The sequence below is a fragment of the Meles meles genome, chromosome 4 (genome assembly GCF_922984935.1).
Source record: "Meles meles chromosome 4, mMelMel3.1 paternal haplotype, whole genome shotgun sequence".
NCBI lineage: Eukaryota > Metazoa > Chordata > Mammalia > Carnivora > Mustelidae > Meles > Meles meles.
The window spans coordinates 2,547,170-2,559,981 of NC_060069.1; the positions used below are offsets into that span (position 1 = coordinate 2,547,170).

At 39.8% G+C, this 12,812-nt stretch overlaps 1 pseudogene; it reads left to right on the forward strand.

Moving 5' to 3' along the window:
- The first annotated feature begins 1,841 nt into the window (after window positions 1-1,841).
- Window positions 1,842-2,977, forward strand: LOC123940285 (annotated as a pseudogene).
- Window positions 2,978-12,812: the final 9,835 nt, after the last annotated feature.

Below are 12,812 nucleotides of genomic sequence, written 5' to 3' on the forward strand. Positions count from 1 at the left end.
AAAAAAGAAATTAAAAATAGAGCTTCCCTATGTCCCTGTAATTGCACTGCTAGGTATTTACCCCAAAGATACAGATGTAGTGAAAAGAAGAGCCATCTGTACCCCAATGTTTATAGCAGCAATGGCCACGGTTGCCAAACTGTGGAAAGAACCAAGATGCCCTTCAACGGACGAATGGATAAGGAAGATGTGGTCCATATACATGATGGAGTATTATGCCTCCATCAGAAAGGATGAATACCCAACTTTTGTAGCAACATGGACGGGACTGGAAGAGATTATGCTGAGTGAAATAAGTTAAGCAGAGAGAGTCGAAGAGATTATGCTGAGTGAAATAAGTTAAGCAGAGAGAGTCGAAGAGATTATGCTGAGTGAAATAAGTTAAGCAGAGAGAGTCAAGTATCATATGGTTTCACTTATTTGTGGAGCATAACAAAGAACATGGAGGACATGGGGAGATGGAGAGGAGAAGGGAGTTGAGGGAAATTGGAAGGGCAGATGAACCATGAGAGACTATGGACTCTGAAAAAACAACCAGAGGTTTTTGAAGGGGCCAGGGGTGGGAGGTTGGGGAACCAGGTGGAGGGTAATAGAGAGGGCACGTATTGCATGGAGCATTGGGTGTGGTGCAAAAACAATGAATACTGTTACGCTGAAAATAAATAAATAAAAAAATAAAGAATAAAAAAAATAAAAAAGAAAGTGGAAAGACAAAAAAAAAAAAAAGCTTCTGCATAGCAAAAGAAAGAATCAACAAAACAAAGAGGCACCCCACAGAATGGGAGAATATATTCACAAATGACAGTACAGATAAAGGGCTGATATTCAAGATCTATAAAGAACTTCTCAAACTCAACACCCAAAAACAGATAATCGAGTCAAAAAATGGGCAGAAGATATGAACAGACACTTCTCCAAAGAAGCCATACAAATGGCTAACAGACACATGAAAAAATGTTCATCATCATTAGCCATCAGGGAAATTCAAACCAAAATCACACCTTACACCAGTTAGAATGGTAAAAATTGACAAGGCAAAAAACAAATGTTGGAGTGATTGTGGAGAAAGGGGAACACTCTTACGCAGTTGGTAGGAATGCAAGTTGGTACAGCCACTTTGGAAAACAGTGTGGAAGTTCCTCAAAAAGCTAAAAATAGAGCTACCCTATGATCTAGCAATTGCTCTACTAGTATTTACCCCAAACATAGAGATGTAGTGATAAGAAGGGCCACATGCACCCCAATGTTCATAGCAGCAATGTCCACAATAGCCAAACTATGGATAGAGCTGAGATGCCATTCAACAGAAGAATGGATAAATATGTTGTCCATATATGAAATGGAATATTACTCACCCATCAGAAAGGATGAATACCCAACTTTGCATCAACGTGGATGGAACTGGAGGAAATTATGCTAAGTGAAATAAGTCAAGCAGAGATTGTCAATTATCATATGCTTTCACTTATTTGTGGAACATAAGGAATAGCATGGAGGACATTAGGAGAAGGAAGGGGAAAATGAAGGGGGAGGGAATCAGAGAGGGAGACAAACCATGACAGACTATGGACTCCAGGAAACAAACTGAAGGTTTCAGAGGGGAGAGGGGTGGAGGGTTGTGTTAGCCCAGTGATGGGTATTAAGGAGGGCACATATTGCATGGAGCACTGGGTGTTGTACACAAACAATGAATCATGGAACACATCAAAAACTAATGTACTGTATGGTGACTAACATAAAATAATAAAAAATAATAAAAGGAAAAAGAAAAAGAAAAGAATGTATAAAAATCATTTAACTAAAGGTTAAAATTTACAATTAAAAATTATGGAGTTCTCTTTCCCATCTTGCAAGATGGCGGGCGAAAAAGCTGAGAAGCCGGATACTAAGGAGAAGAACCCTGAAGCCAAGAAGGCTGATGGTGGTGGCAAGGCTAAGAAGGGTAACCAGAAGGCTAAAACGCCGAAGAAGGGGAAGCCCCACTGCAGCCGAAATCCTGTCCTAGTCAGAGGAATCGGCAGATACTCCCGATCGGCTATGTATTCCGGAAAGGCCATGTACAAGAGGAAGTATTCGGCAGCTAAATCCAGGGTTGAAAAGAAAAAGAAGGAGAAAGTTCTTGCTACTGTCACAAAACCAGTTGGTGGTGACAAGAACAGTGGTACCCGAGTGGTTAATCTTCGCAAAATGCCTAGGTATTATCCTACTGAAGACGTGCCTCGAAAGCTGTTGAGTCACGGCAAAAAAACCTTTCAGTCAGCACGTGAGAAAACTGGGAGCTAGCATCACCTCTGGGACCATTTTGATCATCCTCACTGGGTGCCACAGAGGCAAGAGGGTAGTTTTCCTGAAGCAGCTGAGCAGTGGCTTACTACTTGTGACTGGACCTCTGTCCATCAATCGAGTTCCTCTGCGTAGAACACAACAAAAATTCGTCATTGCCACTTCTACCAAAATTGATATCAGCAGTGTGAAAATCCCCAAACATCTCACCGATTCTTATTTCAAGAAGAAGAAGTTGCATAAGCCCAGACACCAGGAGGGTGAGATCTTTGACACTGAGAAAGAGAAATACGAGATAACAGAGCAGCGCAAGGTTGATCAGAAAGCTGTGGACTCGCAAATTCTGCCAAAAATCAAGGCTGTTCCTCAGCTTCAGGGCTACCTCCGCTCTGTGTTTTCTCTGACAAATGGAGGGGGTTTTTTTTTGTTTGTTTGTTTGTTTTTTTTTTTTTTTTGACAGACAGATCTCAAGTAGTTGGAGAGGCAGGCAGAGAGAGAGAGAGGAGGAAGCAGGCTTCCCGCTGAGCAGAGAGCCCGATGTGGGGCTTGATCCCAGGACCCTGGGACCATGACCTGAGCCGAAGGCAGAGGCTTAACCCACTGAGCCATCCAGGTGCCCCAACTGACAAATGGAGTTTACCCTCACAAATTGGTGTTCTAAATTTCTTACAAAGAACCTAATTAAATAACTGATACAAAAAAAATTATGAAATACTTTTATCTGAGTTATACATGTGAGACCCATACATGGCAGCTAAAATGGTATTTAGAGGAAAATGTACAGTTTTAAATACATTTATCAGACTACAGATAAAGTTGGCACATAAATTAAGAAGCTTGGGGGATAGCAAAACAAAAAAAAATGTATCTCCAAAAGAAAAATAAGAAAGCTGAAAATAATATAAGAAAAAATAAGAAAAAACTGGATGGCTCAGTGGCTTAAGCCTCTGCCTTCGGCTCAGGTCATGATCCCAGGGTCCTGGGATCGAGCCCCACATTGGATTCTCTGCTCAGCAGGGGGCCTGCTTCTCCCCACTCCTGCCTGCCTCTCTGCCTACTTGTAATCTCTGTCTGTCAAGTAAATAAATAAAATCTTTAAAAAAAAAGAAAAAAGAAGGGCAGAAATTGATAAAAGAGAAAAATCAAAGCAAATAGAAAACACTAAAGTTGTTTTTTTATTTTTTTAATTTTTTTTATTTGTTTATTTTCAGCGTAACAGTGTTCATTGTTTTTGCACCACACCCAGTGCTCCATGCAGTACGTGCCCTCCCTATTACCCACCACCTGGTTCCTCAACCTCCCACCCCCCGCCCCTTCAAAACCCTCTGGTTGTTTTTCAGAGTCCATAGTCTCTCATGGTTCATCTCCCCTTCCAGTTTCCCTCAACTCCCTCTCCTCTCCATCTCCCCATATCCTCCTTGTTCTTTGTTCTGCTCCACAAATAAGTGAGACCATATGACACTTGACTCTCTCTGCTTGACTTATTTCGCTCAGCATAATCTCTTCCAGCCCCGTCCATGTTGCTACAAAAGTTGGGTATTCATCCTTTCTGGTGGAGGCATAATACTCCATAGTGTATATGGACCACATCTTCCTTATCCATTCGTCCATTGAAGGGCATCTTGGTTCTTTCCACAATTTGGCGACCATGGCCATTGCTGCAATAAACATTGGGGTACAGATGGCCCTTCTTTTCACTACATCTGTATCTTTGGGGTAAATACCCAGCAGTGCAATTGCAGGGTCATAGGGAAGCTTTATTCTTTTTTTTTTAATTTTTTTATTTGTTTATTTACAGCATAACAGTATTCATTGTTTTGGCATCACACCCAGTGCTCCATGCAGTACGTGCCCTCCCTATTACCCACCACTTGGTTCCTCAACCTCCCACCCCACCCCCCGCCCCTTCAAAACCCTCTGGTTGTTTTTCAGAGTCCATAGTCTCTCATGGTTCATCTCCCCTTCCAGTTTCCCTCAACTCCCTCTCCTCTCCATCTCCCCATGTCCTCCATGTTATTTGTTATGCTCCACAAATAAGTGAGACCATATGACACTTGACTCTCTCTGCTTGACTTATTTCGCTCAGCATAATCTCTTCCAGTCCCGTCCATGGTGCTACAAAAGTTGGGTATTCATCCTTTCTGGTGGAGGCATAATACTCCATCGTGTATATGTAACACATCTTCCTTATCCATTCATCCATTGAAGGGCATCTTGGTTCTTTCCACAGTTTGGCGACTGTAGCCATTGCTGCAATAAACATTGGGGTACAGATGCCCCTTCTTTTCACTACCTCTGTATCTTTGGGGTAAATACCCAGCAGTGCAATTGCAGGGTCATAGGGAAGCGCTATTCTTAATTTCTTCAGGAATCTCCACACTGTTCTCCAAAGTGGCTGCACTAACTTGCATTCCCACCAACAGTGTAAGAGTGTTCCCCTTTCTCCACATCCTCTCCAACACACGTTGTTTCCTGTCTTGCTCATTTTGGCCATTCTAACTGGTGTCAGGTGGTATCTCAATATTGTTTTAATTTGAATCTCCCTGATGGCTAGTGATGATGAACATTTTTTCATGGGTCTGATAGCCATTTGTATGTCCTCATTGGAGAAGTGTCTGTTCATATCTTCTGCCCATTTTTCGATATGATTATCTGTTTTGTGTGTGTTGAGTTTGAGAAGTTCTTTATAGATCCTGGATATCAACCTTTTGTCCGTACTGTCATTTGCAAATATCTTCTCCCATTCCGTGGGTTGTTGCCTCTTTGTTTTGTTGACTGTTTCCTTTGCTGTGCAGAAGCTTTTGATCTTGATGAAGTCCCAAAAGTTCATTTTTGCTTTTGTTTCCTTGGCCTTTGGAGACATATCTTGAAAGAAGTTGCTGTGGCTGATATCGAAGAGGTTACTGCCTATGTTCTCCTCTAGGATTCTGATAGATTCCTGTCTCACGTTGAGGTCTTTTATCCATTTCGAGTTTATCTTTGTGTACGGTGTAAGAGAATGGTCGAGTTTCATTCTTCTACATATCACTGTCCAGTTTTCCCAGCACCATTTATTGAAGAGACTGTCTTTTTTCCATTGAATATTTTTTCCTGTTTTGTCAAAGATTATTTGACCATGGAATTGAGAGTCCATATCTGGGCTCTCCACTCTGTTCCACTGGTCTATGTGTCTGTTTTTATGCCAGTACCACGCTGTCTTGGTGATCACAGCTTTGTCGTAAAGCTTGAAATCGGGTAACGTGATGCCGCCAGTTTTGTTTTTGTTTTTCAACATTTCCTTAGCAATTCGGGGTCTCTTCTGATTCCATACAAATTTTAGGATTATTTGCTCCAGCTCTTTGCAAAATACCTTAATTTCTTCAGGAATCTCCACACTGTTCTCCAAAGTGGCTGCACTAACTTGCATTCCCACCAACAGTGTAAGAGGGTTCCCCTTTCTCCACATCCTCTCCAACACACGTTGTTTCCTGTCTTGCTAATTTTGGCCATTCTAACTGGTGTCAGGTGGTATCTCAATGTAAAGCTGTTTTTTTGTTGTTGTTGTTTTGTTTTGTTTTGTTTTGTTTTGTTTTTAAATGAGAGGATCAGTAATTTTTTTTAATTTATTTATTTGACAGACAGAGATCACAGATAGGCAGAGAGGCAGCCAGAGAGAGAGGAAGGGAAGCAGGCTCCCTGCTGAGCAGAGAGCCTGATTCGGGGCTGGATCCCAGGACCTTGGGATCATGACCTGAGCCGAAGGCAGAGGCTTTAACCCACTGAGCCACCCAGGCGCCCCTAAAGCTGTTTTTTTTTTAAGATTTTATTTATTTATTTGACAGACAGAGATCACAAGCAGGTAGAGGAGCAGGTAGAGAGAGAGGAGGAAGCAGGTTCCCAGCTAAGCAGAGAACCCGATGAGGGGCTCGATCCCAGGACCCTGGGATCATGACCTGAGCTGAAGGCAGAGGTAAAGCTGTTTTTTTTTAAAGACATTAACAAAACCTACAAAAGGGAAAGGGAGAAAATTATAGGCAAAATTCAGGATAAAAAAGAAGAAATAATCTCAGTTACAACTGAGATTAAAATAATCCTTTAATTTACCAAAAATCCATATTATAGTAAAAGATAAAGTTTTGGAAAGAATCTACAGCACCAACTGTGGCAAAAGACAAACTAGAAATAAAATAACCATTAGAGAAATAGAAATTATATAATGAAAGACTACTCTTGCTGCTACTGCCCTCTTCAACTACCAAGAAAAATCTGGGGCTTAGATGGCTTTAAAGAGAGGCCAACACAATTAAGAAATTGTTAAAGTCTGTATTATACAAGCTGTTCTAGAAAATAGAAAGAGGGAAGCCTATCCAACTCATTTTTTGAGGCTGGAATCATTTATCCATGATTCCAAAGCCAGATAAGGACCTTATAAGGAAAGAAAAACAAGACCCTGAATAATAGCTAGTTATCTGAATCCAACGTGTACTTACAAGTATGTGTTATATTGAAATTAAATTTTTAAAATTACTATACTAATTAATGGACTAAAAAAATTATACAAGTGTATCATTAGGTACAAAAAACACAGCCTCTATTTCTGATAAAAGTCTAACTATTTAAGATAAAAGCTCTCATAAAAGTAGGAAGGGCTGGAACATCCTTAACTTAACAACGACCATAGATTAAAACATGGTGTAAACATACTCCATGGAAAAACTTTAGCCATGTTCTCTCTAATATCCGCAACCAATTAAAGATGACCGTGATCACTGCTTTAACTAGGTTCAGTCTAGTACTAGCATCCCCAGCCTGCAGAGTAAAACAAGAATAAGAAATAAAAGGTAAAATATAGGCAAGGACAAAACAAAACTCTCATTATTTGCATATGATTTGATTACCTACATAGAAAATGCAATAAAATTGAATAAACGATAGAAATAATAAGAGTTTAGCCAGGTTGCCAGAGACAAGATCAATTTCCAAAAGATCAATATATTCTCCATTAGAAGCAACAACAACCAAGCTATAACAGAAAACAAGGTGCCATTCATGAAAGCAGCAGAGAGAACAAAGTATTCAGGAATTATCCTGGCAAACAATAAGTAACAAAAGATACCTTGGACAAAGTAAATTGACCAATGGTGAGTCGAGTCGATGTTTTCAAGAATTTAAAGGCATATTCTCAAATCAAGGAGGCAATTCAAACCAGAACAACTAACAATTTTAAGACAAGATACTCTGCCTCATTAGTACTTAGAGCATGGGTGAGCCAGGTGGTTGGTATTATGGGAGGGCACTATTGCATGGAGCACTGAGTGTGTTGCATAAACAATGAATTCTGGAACACTGAAAAGAAATTTAAAAATAAATAAAAATTAAAAAAGAAAAAGAAAAAGAGCAATCAAGCCACAAGGACGCCATTAAAGTAGTAAAAATTATAAAATCTGATAATTACAATAGATAGCGATGGTGCATCAAGGGAAGAAACTCTGTTTAGAGACCAGTGGGTACGCAGAGTGGCACAGTAATGCTGGAGAGCAATCTGGAAGCAATTAGTGAAACGCAGTATGCATATTCTCTATGACCTATCAATTCCATTCCTCATACTGTTCTGGAGAAATTGGTGCACAGCCCCACAAAGAAACATATATAAGGCTGCTTATCACAGCACTGTTTTTTGCAGCCAAGAGTGGGGGCAACCTAGAAATTAATCACTAAGAAAATGGGTAAATAAATGGCAGTGGCCCACAAAGCAGAAATTAAAAGGAATCATGTTAAGATATATATAGTTACCTGGATAGTGTTTGGAAACACTGCGTTGAGTGATCAAGAAAAGAAAAGAACAGAAAGAGGTCTACACTATGTCATTCACATAAATTTAAACACACACACACACACACACACACACACACACACACACACACACCTGCTAAATACTTCAGTCTGGTCCTTTTAAAATCTCTGGGAAAGAAGAACCACCAGAATCAATAGACGAATATTAAAATTAAAAGAGAGTTTAGCAAGTTGTCCTTATAATATCAAGTTACAAAACTCAACAGCATTCTCAAAACAAGAAATAATTAGAAAATGTAACCAATAAATATACAATGGAATATTATGCAGCCATCAAAAAATGATCTTCCCATTTGCAATGATGTGGATGGGCCTAGAGGGTATTACCCTGAGCAAAATGAGTCAATTAGAGAAAGACAATTATCATATGATCTGGCTGATATGTGGAATATGAGAAACAAGGCAGAGGATCAAGGGGGAAGAGAGGAAAAAATGAAATGGGATGAAACCAGAGAGGGAGACAAACATAAGAGTCTCTTGACCTCAGGAAACAAACTGAGGGTTGCTGGAGTGGAGGGGGTGGGTGGAAAGGATGGGGTGGCTGGGTGATGGACATTGGGAAGGGTATGTGTTATGGTGAGTGCTGTGAATTATGTAAGACTGATGAATCACAGACCTGTAACCCTGAAACAAATAACACATTATATGTTAATTAAAAAAAAGAAATCATCTGAGTGGTTGAAGATTAAAAGTGGAAAAAAAAAGAAAATGTAACAAAAAAAAAATAAGATGTCAATCAAGATTGCAACGAAAGCTATTATCTAAGAATTATCTTGACAAAGAATGTCCAGTGCTACTATTGAGGGGCATGAAGAAGATTTGAATAGACATCCCATCCTTTTAGATGGGAACATCTACTATTATAAAGATATCACTTTTAAGATCCTAGCAAACAGGATCCAGCAGCACATTAAAAAGATTATCCACCATGACCAGGTGGGATTCATCCCTGGGTTGCAAGGTTGGTTCAACATTCGCAAATCAATCAATGTGATAGAACAAATCAATAAGAGAAGAGAGAAGAACCACATGGTCCTCTCAATTGATGCAGAAAAAGCATTTGACAAAATCCAGCATCCGTTCCTGATGAAAACGCTTCAAAGTATAGGGATGGAGGGAACATTCCTGAACTTCCTAAAATCTATCTATGAAAGACCCACAGCAAATATCATCCTCAATGGGAAAAAGCTTGCAGCCTTCCCGTTGAGATCAGGAACATGACAAGGATGCCCACTCTCACCACTCTTGTTCAACATAGTATTAGAAGTTCTGGCAATGGCAATCAGACAACAAAGAGAAATAAAAGGTATCCAAATTGGCAAGGAAGAAGTCAAACTCTCTCTCCGCAGATGACATGATTCTTTATATGGAAAACCCCAAAGACTCCACCCCCAAACTACTAGAACTCATACAGCAATTCAGTAACGTGGCAGGATACAAAGTCAATGTACAGAAATCAGTAGCTTTCTTATACACTAACAATGCAAATACAGAAAGGGAAATTAGAGAATCGATTCCGTTTACTATAGCACCAAGAACCATAAGATACCTGGGAATAAACCTAACCAAAGAGGTAAAGGACCTGTACTCAAGGAACTACAGAACACTCATGAAAGAAATTGAAGAAGACACAAAAAGATGGAAGACCGTTCCATGCTCTTGGATTGGAAGAATAAACATTGTTAAAATGTCTATACTGCCTAGAGCAATCTATACTTTTAATGCCATTCCGATCAAAATTCCACCGGTATTTTTCAAAGAGCTGGAGCAAATAATCCTAAAATTTGTATGGAATCAGAAGAGACCCCGAATTGCTAAGGAAATGTTGAAAAACAAAAACAAAACTGGCGGCATCACGTTACCCGATTTCAAGCTTTACGACAAAGCTGTGATCACCAAGACAGCGTGGTACTGGCATAAAAACAGACACATAGACCAGTGGAACAGAGTGGAGAGCCCAGATATGGACTCTCAATTCCATGGTCAAATAATCTTTGACAAAACAGGAAAAAATATTCAATGGAAAAAAGACAGTCTCTTCAATAAATGGTGCTGGGAAAACTGGACAGTGATATGTAGAAGAATGAAACTCGACCATTCTCTTACACCGTACACAAAGATAAACTCGAAATGGATAAAAGACCTCAACGTGAGACAGGAATCTATCAGAATCCTAGAGGAGAACATAGGCAGTAACCTCTTCGATATCAGCCACAGCAACTTCTTTCAAGATATGTCTCCAAAGGCCAAGGAAACAAAAGCAAAAATGAACTTTTGGGACTTCATCAAGATCAAAAGCTTCTGCACAGCAAAGGAAACAGTCAACAAAACAAAGAGGCAACAACCCACGGAATGGGAGAAGATATTTGCAAATGACAGTACGGACAAAAGGTTGATATCCAGGATCTATAAAGAACTTCTCAAACTCAACACACACAAAACAGATAATCATATCGAAAAATGGGCAGAAGATATGAACAGACACTTCTCCAATGAGGACATACAAATGGCTATCAGACCCATGAAAAAATGTTCATCATCACTAGCCATCAGGGAGATTCAAATTAAAACAATATTGAGATACCACCTGACACCAGTTAGAATGGCCAAAATGAGCAAGACAGGAAACAACGTGTGTTGGAGAGGATGTGGAGAAAGGGGAACACTCTTACACTGTTGGTGGGAATGCAAGTTAGTGCAGCCACTTTGGAGAACAGTGTGGAGATTCCTGAAGAAATTAAGAATAGCGCTTCCCTATGACCCTGCAATTGCACTGCTGGGTATTTACCCCAAAGATACAGAGGTAGTGAAAAGAAGGGGCATCTGTACCCCAATGTTTATTGCAGCAATGGCTACAGTCGCCAAACTGTGGAAAGAACCAAGATGCCCTTCAATGGATGAATGGATAAGGAAGATGTGTTACATATACACGATGGAGTATTATGCCTCCACCAGAAAGGATGAATACCCAACTTTTGTAGCAACATGGACGGGACTGGAAGAGATTATGCTGAGTGAAATAAGTCAAGCAGAGAGAGTCAAGTGTCATATGGTCTCACTTATTTGTGGAGCATAACAAATAACATGGAGGACATGGGGAGATGGAGAGGAGAGGGAGTTGAGGGAAACTGGAAGGGGAGATGAACCATGAGAGACTATGGACTCTGAAAAACAACCAGAGGGTTTTGAAGGGGCGGGGGGGGGGGGTGGGAGGTTGAGGAACCAAGTGGTGGGTAATAGGGAGGGCACGTACTGCATGGAGCACTGGGTGTGATGCCAAAACAATGAACACTGTTATGCTGTAAATAAACAAACAAAAAAAAGATATCACTTTTGCTCCAAACAATTTCATATGCCATGTTATCACAATCAATATTCCAAGAGGATTTTTTAAGCTTAATAAACTTATTTGGAAATATATATGGAATAATAAAAGACTAGAAATAGTTCAACTACTTTGAAATTGCTCAACGAGCTATTAAGACATACTACAAAGCCATAACAATAACAATGGTCCATTGAGGGTACAAGGACAGGCAAATGGACAGTGGCACAGGTGAAATAGTTTGGAGAACTGCCCTTGCGTATATGGGAATTTGTTAAGACAAAGGTGACATCACAAATGAATGTGGAAAAGATGGCCTCCTTAAAAGACTGTGTTGGATGGGGCGCCTGGGTGGCTCAGCGGTTAAGAGTCTGCCTTCAACTCAGGTCATGATCCCAGGGTCCTGGCATTGAGCCCCATATCAAGCTCCCTGCACAGCAGGAGGCCTGGTTTCCCTCTCTCTCTCTCCCTGCTCTCTCTCAATCTCTCTCTCTTTCAAATAAATAAATAAAAATCTTAAAAAAAGATGTTGGGGAAAATGGCTCCCTTTAGAGAACATTTTACACTACAGTACATGGCGATGGAACTTGGATGGATTAAAGGCTTAAGAGTAAAATGTAAACTACAAAGTTGGCAGTAGATAATAAATCTCTGTACTCTAGAGGTGAGAAATGACTTTTTTAAATAAAGATTTTATTTATTTATTTGAGAGAGAGAGAGCACAATCAGGGGGAGCAGCAGAGGGAAAAGAAATAGGCTCCCCAATGAGCAGGGACCCTAATGCAGGGCTCCATCCCAGGACCCCGGGATCCTGACCTGAGCTGAAGACAGATGTTTATTAACTGATTGAGCCACAGAGATGCCCCAGGAAAGGACTTCTTAAATAAAATCCCCAAACCACAAATCATGAGCAATACATTAGTAAATAAATAAAAATGGATTTGATTAAATAAAATTTAAAGATTTTTCTTCACTGACAGACATCACAGACAAAACTATAGGCAGATGACTGGAAGAATATATTTGTCTTGTATTAAATTGACAAGTCTAATTTCTAGGCTATATGAGGAACTCCTAAAAAATCAACAAAAAAACAGATACCAGGAAATCCAACAGAAAAATATGTAAGGAAAATGATAAGAACAGAAATCAAAAAAAGAAAACAGAAATCACTAAAATGTTTAATAATTAGAGAAATGCAAATTAAACTGACAGATTCCTATGTTCTTATTAGATGAACAAAAATTAGAAAACTCCAAAATGCCAGTGTTGACAGAATGTTAGGATACAGTGACTTCTGTTCACTGGTGATGGGAGTATCCAGTAGTAGACATACATTTGGGGGATAAATCTGGTAAGTCTGCTTGTCCCT